At 39.8% G+C, this 13,379-nt stretch overlaps 1 long non-coding RNA gene across 1 annotated transcript in view; it reads right to left on the reverse strand.

Annotated features, from left to right (window-relative positions):
* Positions 1-52: 52 nt before the first annotated feature.
* Positions 53-13,379, reverse strand: part of LOC110595236 — a 14,121-nt gene continuing 794 nt past the window's right edge. Inside the window, exons 2-3 of the long non-coding RNA XR_002481689.1 lie at positions 6,711-6,715; positions 53-161 (exon numbers count right to left, since the gene is read on the reverse strand). This is a non-coding gene — a long non-coding RNA (uncharacterized LOC110595236). The remainder of the gene's footprint in view (positions 162-6,710; positions 6,716-13,379) is intronic.

A 13,379-nucleotide genomic window follows, 5' to 3' on the forward strand; every position in this document is an offset into this window, starting at 1 on the left:
AACAACGAAGTATAATCTTTCGCCCCCTCAGCCAATGCCTATTCTGAATTCTAGCAGCCGACTTACTAACACTAACCTGAATTGGCGGCCAACCCGTTGAATATCCATACATCACTATCGGACAAGCAGCCTCCGTCCTCTATTTCTTAACTATCCTAATCCTTATGCCCATAACTAACCTAATTGAAAGCAAACTACTCAAATGATAGAGTCCTTGTAGTATAACTATTACTTTGGTTTTGTAAACCAAGAATGAAGGAAATCAACCTCCCTAGGACCCACCTCAAGGAAGAGGCTTCACACCCCACCACCAACCCCCAAAGCTGGTATTCTCAATAAACTATTCCCTGCACAGACTCAACCATTCTTATATAATATATCAGTATTAACAAAACCTTACATAACCCTATGTATATCGTGCATTTAATGCCCCTCCCCATGAATATGTATTAGTACTATATATGCATAATCTTACATAGGACATATATGCTTAATCGTACATTAACCTATCTACCCCATGCATATAAGCATGTACAGAAAAGATCAATTCTCCAAGACTAGAAAATCTCAATTAACCAGAACTTGTCCAACACAGGAATATCCAACAAGGATCAACCATTTATGCAGCCAAATGGACAACAGATGCGTCATCAGACATACACCATTTCGATTAAACCAACTCTCTACCACACGACTATCCCCTTCCATTATTACTCGGGTACTACCATCCTCCGTGAAACCAGCAACCTCATCCAATTCGGATCCCTCTTCTCGCTCCGGGCCCATAAAACTTGGGGGTAGCTATCCTGAAACTATATCTGACATCTGGTTCTTACTTCAGGGCCATAACACTTAGAACCGCCCACTCGTTCCTCTTAAATAAGACATCACGATGGTAACGGGCCATTCACCCTCTTTTCCAGTCACGGGAGAATTAAGTGCCTTTGGTATTTTTTAATTTTTAAGGGGGGGGTGTCTTGACTCAGCAAGGCCAGGAGGCCTGGATGTAGACAATTCAATTGTAGACATGCCCAAATTGCGTATTGTATTTCCTCATTGCATATTCATGAGCTGCTATTTAATTCATGCTCGACGGACATAATATATTTACGCACACCACTACGCCCAAATACACGTACGTACACGTGCACGTGCACGTGCACGTACACATACGCGCGTTAAATATAATATATATAGAATTATATACGCAAACCCCCCTACCCCCCGTTACTATATTATTACTAACGCAACTATATACTCCTGCCAAACCCCAAAAACAAGAGAATCACGCCAGCTCATATAGATAACTCACGTATACCTATACCCAATTATATTTTTCGCTTATGTGTATTTTATTGAGTTACAGAGCCATGTCCCTATTGAAGAATGAAATCCCTAACTAAAGTTAAATTTCTCAAATAACATTATTAATTTACTGACTAAATATTCTCTAAATACCTACCTAAATCCTACCCCCTCTACTCTTTTTACTCCTTCAACAGCCTCAACACTAACTAATACTAACATAATACTTTAACCCTATAAATAATATAAGTTAATGTAGCTTACTATTAAAGCAAGGCACTGAAAATGCCTAGACGGGCCCAAGCCCCATAAACACAAAGGTTTGGTCCCAACCTTCTTATTAGTTTCTAGTAAAATTATACATGCAAGTATCCGCCTCCCAGTGAGAATGCCCTCCAAGTCCAATAGACTAAAAGGAGCCGACATCAAGCACACTAACATAGTGGCTCACAACGTCTTGCTCAACCACACCCCCACGGGATACAGCAGTAACAAAATTTAAGCAATAAACGAAAGTTTGACTAAGTTATACTAGATGCACCAGGGTTGGTAAATTTCGTGCCAGCCACCGCGGTCATACGATCAACCCAAACTAATAAATATACGGCGTAAAGCGTGTTTAATCTATACTTAAACTAAAGTTAAATCCCGACTAAGCTGTAAAAAGCTCCAGTCTGACTTAAAATAATCTACGAAAGTGACTTTAATACTTTGAAGACACGACAGCTAAGGTCCAAACTAGGATTAGATACCCCACTATGCTTAGCCATAAACATAAATAAATATAAACAAATTTATTCGCCAGAGTACTACAAGCAACAGCTTAAAACTCAAAGGACTTGGCGGTGCTTCACACCCCTCTAGAGGAGCCTGTTCTATAACCGATAAACCCCGATCAACCTTACCACCTCTTGCTAATTCAGTCTATATACCGCCATCTTCAGCAAACCCTAAAAAGGCTTTAAAGTAAGCACAAGTATAAACATAAAAACGTTAGGTCAAGGTGTAACCTATGAGTGGAAAGCAATGGGCTACATTCTCTACCTTAGAGTATTACGAATATTCTTATGAAAATAAGAATTAAAGGAGGATTTAGTAGTAAATCAAGAATAGAGAGCTTGGTTGAAATAAAGGCCATGAAGCACGCACACACCGCCCGTCACCCTCCTCAAATGCAACTCCCACAACAATCTACATAAAACAAATTATAGCGCATGAGATGAGATAAGTCGTAACAAGGTAAGCATACTGGAAAGTGTGCTTGGAATAGACAAAGTGTAGCTTAAACCACAAAGCACCCGGCTTACACCCGGAAGATTTCACAAATGACCACTTTGAACCTAATCCTAGCCCAATATGAACCAACTAAATTATACTAAATCTCGTAAACCAAAACATTTACCTTCAGCCTTTAAAGTATAGGAGATAGAAATTTATATAGGCGCTATAGACAAAGTACCGCAAGGGAAAGATGAAAGATACCTTATTCTTAAGTACAAAAAAGCAAAGACACTCACTTTTACCTTTTGCATAATGAATTAGCTAGAACAATTTCACAAAGAGAACTGTAGCCAAAAACCCCGAACCCAAACGAGCTACTTGTGAACAGCCACAAGAGCATACTCATCTATGTCGCAAAATAGTGAGAAGATTTATAAGTAGCGGTGAAAAGCCTACCGAGTTTGGTGATAGCTGGTTGTCCAAGATAGAATATAAGTTCAACTTTAAATTTACCTACAGAGTAGATAATCTCCATGTAAATTTAAATGTTATTCTAAAGAGGGACAGCTCTTTAGAAATAGGAAACAACCTTACTTAGAGAGTAATTAAAATCTTTTCTATAGTTGGCCTAAAAGCAGCCACCCATTAAGAAAGCGTCCAAGCTCAACCTACTAAAAGCACTTTAATCTCAAAAACCAAACACAACTCCTATAACCACATTGGACCAATCTATAGATAATAGAAGCAATACTGCTAATATAAGTAACAAGAAATTATTCTCCTCGCACAAGCTTATATCAGACCGGATAATCCGCTGATAGTTAACAACCCAATATAAGCAATTACAAATATATAACTTATTATATCCATTGTTAACCCAACACAGGTGTGCGACCCATCAAAGGAAAGATTAAAAGAGGTAGAAGGAACTCGGCAAAACTTTAAACCCCGCCTGTTTACCAAAAACATCACCTCTAGCATAACTAATATTAGAGGCACTGCCTGCCCAGTGATGTATTTATTAAACGGCCGCGGTATCCTGACCGTGCAGAGGTAGCATAATCACTTGTTCTCTAAATAAGGACTAGTATGAATGGCCCCACGAGGGTTTTACTGTCGCCTTCCTCCAATCAGTGAAATTGACATCTCCGTGAAGAGGCGGAGATATCTCAATAAGACGAGAAGACCCTATGGAGCTTCAATTTAACTACTCAACCAGTACAAAAATAACCTAGTAGGATTAACACTAAACTGAACATGAGTCATAAATTTCGGTTGGGGTGACCTCGGAGCATAAAAAACCCTCCGAATGATAATACCCAAGACTTTACCAGTCTAGGCAAAAAATCATTTATTGACCCAAACTCATTTGAACAACGGAATAAGTTACCCTAGGGATAACAGCGCAATCCTATTACAGAGTCCATATCGACAATAGGGTTTACAACCTCGATGTTGGATCAGGATATCCTAATGGTGCAACCGCTATTAATGGTTCGTTTGTTCAACGATTAAAATCCTACGTGATCTGAGTTCAGACCGGAGCAATCCAGGTCGGTTTCTATCTATTTATTATCTCTCCCAGTACGAAAGGACAAGAAAGATGGGACCTACCTCTACCTGAGGCGTCCCCTATTTAATAGATGAAGTAATCTCAATCTAGTAAATTAATAAATAATCCTACCCAAGAGCAGGATTCGTTAAGATGGCAGAGCCCGGTAATTGCATAAAATTAATAATATGACCACCTTTGGTCAAGGAATTTGTGAGCTGCAAATGTCTAAGTTTGTGAGTTGCCAAATGTCTAACAAGTCTCTTGCAGGAAACTCCCCACCAGGGTTGGCCTAGTCAGCCCTTTGTAACCCACGTGATGCAGATAAATGCCACCAAGGTAGCAGTCATGTGGCTGGCCCACCCATCGGCCTGCTGTCCATCGCCTGACGCCAGTGCCTGCGCGTGCCTGCCCCTTTGTGATGATGTGGAGCGGTCTACCACCCAATCACCTTGATGATCTTCCCCCATCTAGGGGAATGGTTAAAAGGACTCAACCACAAGCAGTCAACGACCATTGCCTTGCTAGACGCTGGTGTGCTGTGTGTGCTCTTTGAGCTATGGCAGTTGCCATGCTTCCTGGCTTTGGCCCCCTCCTCACCTTGGGGAGGTAAATCTTCTCTCTCCCTTCTCTTTCTCTAATTTACTTTTAACTAAACCTTTCTTAACCTTTTTATGTGTTGCAATTCTTTGCATCCCCTCTCCACCTCTCCATCCACCCTCACCCTGCCCGTACCCTAACATCTAGACCTAGACTTGTAATCTTTCTCTTCCATTTCACACCTCATCTTCAAAAATCATCATGCTGGACCATTGGATGTGTTTAAAAACACAAACACTAATAAAATATAAAATGTTAGAGCGAAATAATGGCCATATGAGAAACATTACCAAAAATGTGAAATGTTCAGGACATAACCGATTTCTAACCTATAAAGTCCACACTTCAGTTATGTTGCTCATGACTAAGTGACAGGAATGCCCGTAATACTATAAGGGATAATGTAAGAAATAGAATGATTTATTTTCAAAACAAACCCTGAGCCATGTTTAAATGCCTTTGCTGAGTCACTTCCTGTTCTTTGTGATTCCTTTTCTCAGGCGGTTTACTTTGGCAGCCTACGTGTTTACACTTTTGGCAGAATCTAATCAGAATAGTAATTCTGTAAGCCAATCAGCAAATAGGACATGCAAATGAGATAACTCTGTAAAGTCAGTCAACATGTAACATGTAGGCGTCCTACAACAAAGCATGTAACTCCTGCAAGTATTCCTCCAAGGAGTGACCAGGAGAGGAAAGGGCATTATAGGAATAAAAGTGCTGATTCTTCCAGCTTTAGTGTGCCTGCCTACCCAGACACCCAAGTGACTGCCATTAAAGTCTTGCTTCTGCTGCGTTCCATGTCTCAGTGTCCATTCTTTGATTTTGGACAGGTCAGTTATTTTGTTCTTCACAATAAGAAGGCAGAACTGAGAATACTATCATAAAGTACCTGCACTAACAGTGAAGCAATATAGTGTTACTTTGAAGTGGATTTGAATTACCTAGAAATGTAGGTTAAAAATTTTAAGGAAACCACGCAAATTTTTTTAGATTTGTAATTAATGTGCTAAGAGAAGAGAAAAAATGGAATCATATACAATGTTCCATTAAAACCAGAGAAGGCAAAAAGTGTGGAAAACAAAAAACAGAGAACAAGGACCAAAAAATATACAAATATGGTAGGTATCACTCCAACTATATCAATATTCACTTTAGATATGAATGGCCTAAGTAAATTAATTTTAAAAGACTCAGAGTGGATTTAAAAAAACTAAATTTTGTAAAATTTCTTTATTTATTTTGAGTAGGAGTCTCACTCCAACGCCCAGGTTGGAGTACAGTGGCAGGATCACGGCCACCACAGCCTCGGCTCACTGGGCTCAGGCAATCCTTCCACCTCAGTCTTCCAAGTAGCTGAAACTACAGGCGTGCGCCACCATGCCTAGCTAATTTTTTGTTTTTTTGTAGAGATGAGTTCTTACCAAGTTGCCCAGGTTGGCCTCAAACCCCTGGACTCAGGCAATCCCTTCGTCTCCACTTCCCAAAGTTCTGGGATTATAGGTACAAGCCACTACACCCGATTAAATTTTGTTTTAAAGAACACATTAATAAATGTAAAGACACAGACAGAATAAAAGTAAAGAATTATATTAGTATATGCTATGCTAATACTAATTAAAAGAAAACTAGAGTCTATATTAATTTCAGACACCAGAACTTAGTGCAAGGAAAATCATCAGGGACAGAGGAAATTACATAATGACAAAAAAAACTCTAAGAAAACATAATAATCATAACATAAGTGTGTGCACCTAACAACCGAATGTCAAAATACATGAGGCAAAAATGATCAAACTGCAAGGTGAAACAGATGAAGCCTCCGTTATACTTGGAGGCTTCAACACCTTCTACCAATAGTTGACAGATCCAGGAGACATGAAATCAGTAATTACGTAGTTGAAGTGAACAGCACCATCGATCAACTAGATCTAATTGACATTGATAAAATGCTTCATCCAACAGAATACACATTCTTCTCAAGCTCACATGGAATATTTACCAAGAGAGATCAAATTCCGGGTCATAAAACAAACACTAACAAACTTGAAAGAACAGACCTTGTACAAAGTATGCTATCAGATGACTGTGGGATTAAATTAGAACTCAATCACAGAAAGATAGTTGGAAAATCCAAAAACATTCGGCAATTAAACTACACACTTCTAAATAACACATGTATCAGAGAAGTCGTCTCAAGAGATGAGAAATACTAAAATATCTGAAGTCAATGAGCTGGGCTCAGTGGCTCACTCCTATAATCCCAGCACTTTGGGAGGTTTAGGCGGGAGGATTGCTTGAGCCCAGGAGTTTGAGATCAGACTGAAAGGGTTTAGTCTTTTTACCTCAGCATAACCATTAGAAAGCAGTTCAGACAGTCTACTGCAAAACAAGCCCCACCATGGCAGCAATCATGTGATTAACTCACCCACCTGCCTGCTGTCCATCACCTGACGTTAGTACCGGCCCTTGCCTGCCTCTTCATGATGAGGTGGAGCAGACCACCACTCAATCACCTTAATGCTCTTCCCCCATCAAGGGGAGTGGTTAAAGGACTGAACCACAGGCAACCAGCCGCCATCGCCTTGCTAGAGTCTGATGTGGCCATGTGCTGCTTGAGCTATGGCTGTCGCCACACTTCCTGGCTTTGGTCCCCTCCCCAAACTTGGGGAGGTGAATCTTCTCTCTTCCTTCTCTTTCTCCCTCTAATTTACTTTTAAATAACCTTTTTTTTTTTTGTTTTTTTGAGTTGGAGTCTCACTCTGTCGCCCAGACTGGAATGCAGTGGCCACTCCCGGCCACCGCAGCCTCGACCTGCTGGGCTCCGGCGATCCTTCCGCCTCAGCCTTCCAAGTAGCCGGAATTACAGGCACGCACTACCACGCCCGGCTGATTTTTTGATTTATTGTAGAGATGAGGTCTCGCTGCCCAGGCGGGTCTCGAACCTGCGGGCTCAGGCAATCCACTCACCTCAGCCTCCCCAAGGCGCAGGATGACAGGCTGAGCCACCGAGCCCGGCTACCTTTTTCTTTTCTTAACCTCTTTGTGTGTTGCAATTCTTTACATTTAACTCGGATCTCTGGGTTACCAGTGCCACACCTCCCCTCCCCTCTTTCTCTCTCCATTCACCCTCACCCTGTCCGTACCCTAACACAGATGAGGCAACATAAATAGACCTTGTCTCCACAAAAAATTTCAAAAATTAGCCAGGCGTGGTGGCACATGCCTGTAGTTCCAGCTACTTGGAAGGCTGAGGTGAAGGGATCACTTACCAGGAGTTCAAGGCTGCCATGAGCCATGCTTGTGTCACAGCAATGCAGCCTGGGTAACAGAAGGAAACCCTGATTAAAAAAATATATTGGAAGGCTGAGGCGAAGGATCGCTGGAGCCCAGCAGGTCGAGGCTGCGGTGGCCGGGAGCATGCCACGGCACTCTAGTCTGGGTGACAGAGTGAGACTCCAACTAAAAAAAAAAAGTAATAATAATAATAATAAAGTCAATGAAAATGAAATTATAACTTATTAAAATGTTAAATGCAGTGAAAGCAGTGGTTCGAGGAAAATTTATACCATTAAATACATACTTGTACATTGGGAAATAAGAAATACCTAAAATTAACCATCTAAGCTTATACCTCAGGAAACTTAAAAAAAAAGGAGAAAATTAAATTAAGAATAAGAAGAGAAATTATAAAAATTAGAGCAGAAAACATTGCAATGGACAACAGTAAATCAATAGAAAACGAATCAATGAACCAAAAGCTGGTTCTTTGCAAAGCTGGGGGTTCTTTACTTTGCAAAGTAAAATATATAAACCTTTAGTCAGGCTAGCCAAAAGAAAAGAGAGAGAGAAAGGGAAGACATAAATTACAAATATCAGAAATGAAAGACGGAACATTAAAAGGATAATAAAGGGGCAGGCTCGGTGGCTCAGCTTGTAATCCCAGAACTTTGGGAGGCCTAGATGTGTGGATTGCCTGAGCCCGAGGGTTCGAGACCACCCGGGCAACTTGGTGAGACCTCATCTCTACAATTAAAAAAAAAAAAAATTAGCCTGATGTGGTAGCATGTGCCTGTAGTTCTGGCTATTTGGAAGGCTGAGGCAGAAGGATCACCGGAGTCCAGCAAGTTGAGACTTCAGTGGCCAGAAGTGTGCCACTGCACCCCGGTCTGGGCGACAGAGTAAGACTCCAACTCAAAAAAAAAAAAGAAGAAGAAGAAAGAAACCTTATAAATAATACCCACAAATTTGATAGCCTAAATGAAATGAACCAATTCCTTAAAAGACACAATCTAGCTGGGTGCAGTGGCTCAAGCCTGTAATCCCAGCTCTTTGGGACAGTGAGGCAAGAGGATTGCCTAAGCCCGTGGGTTTGAGAACAGCCTGGGTAACATGATGAGACCTTGTCTCTACAATAAATCAAAAAATTAGTCGGGTGTAGTAGCACATGTCTGTAGTTCTGGCTATTTGGAAAGCTGAGATGGAAGGATTGCCTGAGCCCAGCAGGTCGATGCTGTGGTGGCCCTGAGCATGCCACTGCATTCCAGCCTGGGCAATGTGTTGAAACACCAACTCAAAAAAACAACAAAAAAAGACACAATCTACCAAAACTCACACAAAAAGAAATAACAATATGAATATCACCTATCTATTAAGGAAGTTGAATCAATAATTAATTTCCCAAGTTCTACCAAATATTTAAGGAAGAAATTATACCAGTTATCTATGTCTCTTCCAGAAAATAGAAGCAAAAGGAATACTTCCTAACTTATTCTTTGAGGCCAGCATTACCAGGAAAAAAAAAAAAAAAAAAACAGACCAATATTGCTCATAAACATAAATGCAAAAATGTCCAACAAAATATTAAGAAATTAAGTCCAACAATGTAAAAAGAATTATATACCACAACCAAGAGGCATTTATTTCAAGTATGCAAAGCTAATTCAACGTTCAAAAATCAATTGATATACTACACTTGATCTTAGCCAAAAGATTGAGACACAATCAATTAATGTAATTTATTACATCAACATGTTGAAGAGAAAAATCACATGATCAAATGCAAAAAGGTATTTGACAAAAAAACACTCAACAAATAAGGAATACTTCTGCAATCTGATAAAGAACATCTACAAAAAACCCTCCAGCTAATATCATACTTACTGGTGATGATTTCCTCCTAAGATTAGGAACTAGGCAAAGGGGTCTCCTCTTCCTAGTCTTATCCAACATCATTCTGAAAGTCATAGCTAATGCAATAAGACAAGAAAAGGAAATAAAGGCATACAGATCAAGAAAGAAGAAACAAAACTGTCTTTGTTTGCAGAGGATATTATTGTCTATGTAAAACGTTTCAAAAAATTGACAAACAAAACAACTAACTCTTGAAACTTATAGACAATTAGAGCAAGGTTATAGTATATAAGGTTAATATATAAAAGATAACTGCTCTTCTATATAGCAGGATTGACCTATTGGAAGTTGAGATTAAAACACAACACTTAGAGAAACACTTAGGTGTAAATTTGGCAAAATATGTACAAGAGCTATATAAAGAAAACTACAAAACTATCATGAAAAAATCATAGATAGGAAACTCAATATTGTTAAAATGTCAGTTCTTCAAAACCTGATTTATAAATTCAATGTAATTTCAATAAAAGTTATAACAAGCTAGTTTATGGATATTAGCAAACAGATTCTAACATTTATATGGAAAAGTAAAAGACCCAGAAGAGTCACATAATCCAGAGGAGAAAAACAAAGTGAGAGGACTGACACTACAAAACTACAAGACATTGTAAAACGACAGCAATCAAGACAATGTAAAACACTGGTGAAAGAATCAATGGAACAAAGTAGAGAGCCCAGAAATAAACATACACAAATATAGGCAACTGATTTTTGACAAAAGAGCAAAGTTAATTCAATGGGGAAAGGGTAGTCTTTTCAACAAATGATGATAAAACCACCAGTCACATGGAACAAAATTAATTTAGAGACATACATTACACCTTTCACAAAAATTAATTCGAAATAGATTATAGGCCTAAACTATAAAACTTTGAATGCAAGATGTGAATAATAGGGGAAGCAGGGAAGGGGAGGTGGGGAGATAGAAAGAGGGAACTCTCTACTTTCTGCTCATTTTCCATAAACTGAAAACTGCTTTAAAAAATAAAGCTTATCAATTATTTTTTATTTTTATTTCTTGATTTTGAGTCAGGATCTTCGCTATCACCTAAGCTGGAGTGCAGTGACATGCTCATAGCTCACCTCAGCCTCAACCTCAGGCTCAGGCAATCCTTCTACCTTAACCTCCTATGTAGCCGGGATCACCACAGGCGCACACCACCACACCTGGCTAATTTTTTATTTTTGTAGAGACGAGGTCTTGCTATCTGGCCTAGGCTATTGTGTCTCCCAGCACTTTGGGAGGTCGAGGTGGGAGGATTGCCTTCCAAAGTGTTGAGATTACAGGTGTGAGCTACCATGCCCAGCCTATCAATTTTTTAAAATTCTGTCTGCAAAGTTGATTTTGTTTTGTTTTTGTTTTTGTTTTTGTTTTTGAGTTGGAGTCTCACTCGGTCGCCCAGACTGGAGTGCAGTGGCCGCTCCCGGCCACCGCAGCCTTGACCTGCTGGGCTCCAGCGATCCTTCCGCCTCAGCCTTCTGAGTAGCTGGAATTACAGGCATGCGCTACCACACCTGGCTGATTTTTTGATTTATTGTAGAGATGAGGTCTCGCTGCCCAGGTGGGTCTCGAACCCACGGGCTCAGGCAATCCACTCACCTTGGCCTCCCAAAGGCGCGGGATTATAGGCTGAGCCACCGAGCCCGGTTTGCAAAGTTGATTTTAAAAAGCAAACAACTTTTAAACAGAATTTTCTAAACTACTTAGAAGTTTTCCAGAGTACATTAAATGTGCATTTATTTATTACATAAATGTACTATATTCTGATTAGTTTACAGGAGCAATTGATTATCATTAGAGAAGATGAAATTTTACTGGATATTCTCAGCAAAAAGTTTTACATGGCTGTTAGATGAGATTGAAAAGATAAATAACTTAGAAGTAAATATCTTTGAGATTTTTTTTCAGTTATAGTAGACATTAAATGAAAACTCAAAGTCACTGCAATATATAATGTTAAATCCATAGTCTAGCTGACATTTATTGTCACTATATACCAGGCCCAGCTATGAGCACTTTATATGTATTGTGATATGTTATCCCTATAAAAACCCAACAGGTAGATACTATGTTCATTCTGCTTTACAGATGAAACTGAACCAAAGAGAGAAAGCAAGGGAGAGAGAGAAATAATAAAAAAAAAGATTAGGTAACTTCATTAAGATCACATAGACTCTAAGTAGACTAGCTGAGTCTTGGATATCAATAGTTTTGCTCCAAAACTTATTAATATGTAATAACATTATATTAAGTATAAATGGGAAATTAAAAGGCAGAGGTTATCAGATTGAATTTTTAAAAAACAAGAACCAATTAAATGCCATTTGTAGGAGTTGCACTATACATTTAAGTATATGAGGCCCAGTGCAGTGGTTCATGCCTGTGATCCTAGCCCTTTGGGAGGCTAAGGTGGAAGGATCACTTGAGGCCAGGAGTTCAGGACCAGCCTGGGCAACATAGAGTATGAACCGAAATAAAGGGGACCATTTTAATGATAAGAGGATCAATCAAGACATAACCCTTGCAAATGTATATGGAGCTAGTAATAAAGTTTCAAAATATATAGAAAGCAAAAACTACAAAACTAAAGGGAGAAACAGACAGACTCAAAACTACGTTTGAAGAATTTAACACTCTTCTCTCAGTAATTGATAGAACAAGTCTGTAAAAAAACAAGAGATAAGCCGGGCTCAGTGGCTCAGCCTGTAATCCCAGCACTTTGGGAGGCTGAGGTGAGTGAATTGCCTGAGTCCGCGGGTTCGAGACCTGCTTGGGCAACTTGGTGAGACCTCATCTCTACAATAAAATCAAAAATTAGCTGGGCGTGGTAGTGCACGCCTGTAGTTCCAGCTACTTGGAAGGCTGAGGCGGAAGGATAGCCGGAGCCCAGCAGGTTGAGGCTGCGGTGGCCGGAAGCGGCCACTGCACTCCAGTCTGGGTGACAGAGTGAGACTCCAACTAAAAAAAAAAACAACAAAAAAAACCCCAAGAGATTTCAGCAACACTATTGAGCAATTTGAACTAACTGATGTTTATAAAATAACAAACACAGAATATACATTCTTTTAATGTGGAAACCATAAGGAATGTTTTGCACATGTTTATTTATTTATTTTGTTTTTCTTTTGTTTGTTTTTTTTGAGTTGGAGCCTCATTCTGTCACCCAGGTTGGAGTGCAGTGGCATGCTCCCGGGTCACCCCAGTATTGACCTACCACGCTCTGGCGATACTTCTGCCTCAGCCTTCCAAGTACCTGGAACTACAGGCATGCACCACCACACCTGGCTAATTTTGGATTTATTGTAGAGACGAGGTCTTGCCAAGTTGTCCGTGTGGGTCTTGAACTTGCGGGCTCAGGCAATTCACTCGCCTCGGCCTCCCAAAGTGCTGGGATGACAGGCTGAGCCACTGAGCCTAGTTGCCTATTTTTTATAATAACAAAACATTGGAAGCACAATTGAAGAATGGATGAATAGTGGCTTTTCTTTTTTTTTTTTTTTTTTTTTT

Source organism: Carlito syrichta, unplaced genomic scaffold (genome assembly GCF_000164805.1).
Source record: "Carlito syrichta isolate Samal-C Ts95f unplaced genomic scaffold, Tarsius_syrichta-2.0.1 Scaffold288277, whole genome shotgun sequence".
Lineage (NCBI taxonomy): Eukaryota > Metazoa > Chordata > Mammalia > Primates > Tarsiidae > Carlito > Carlito syrichta.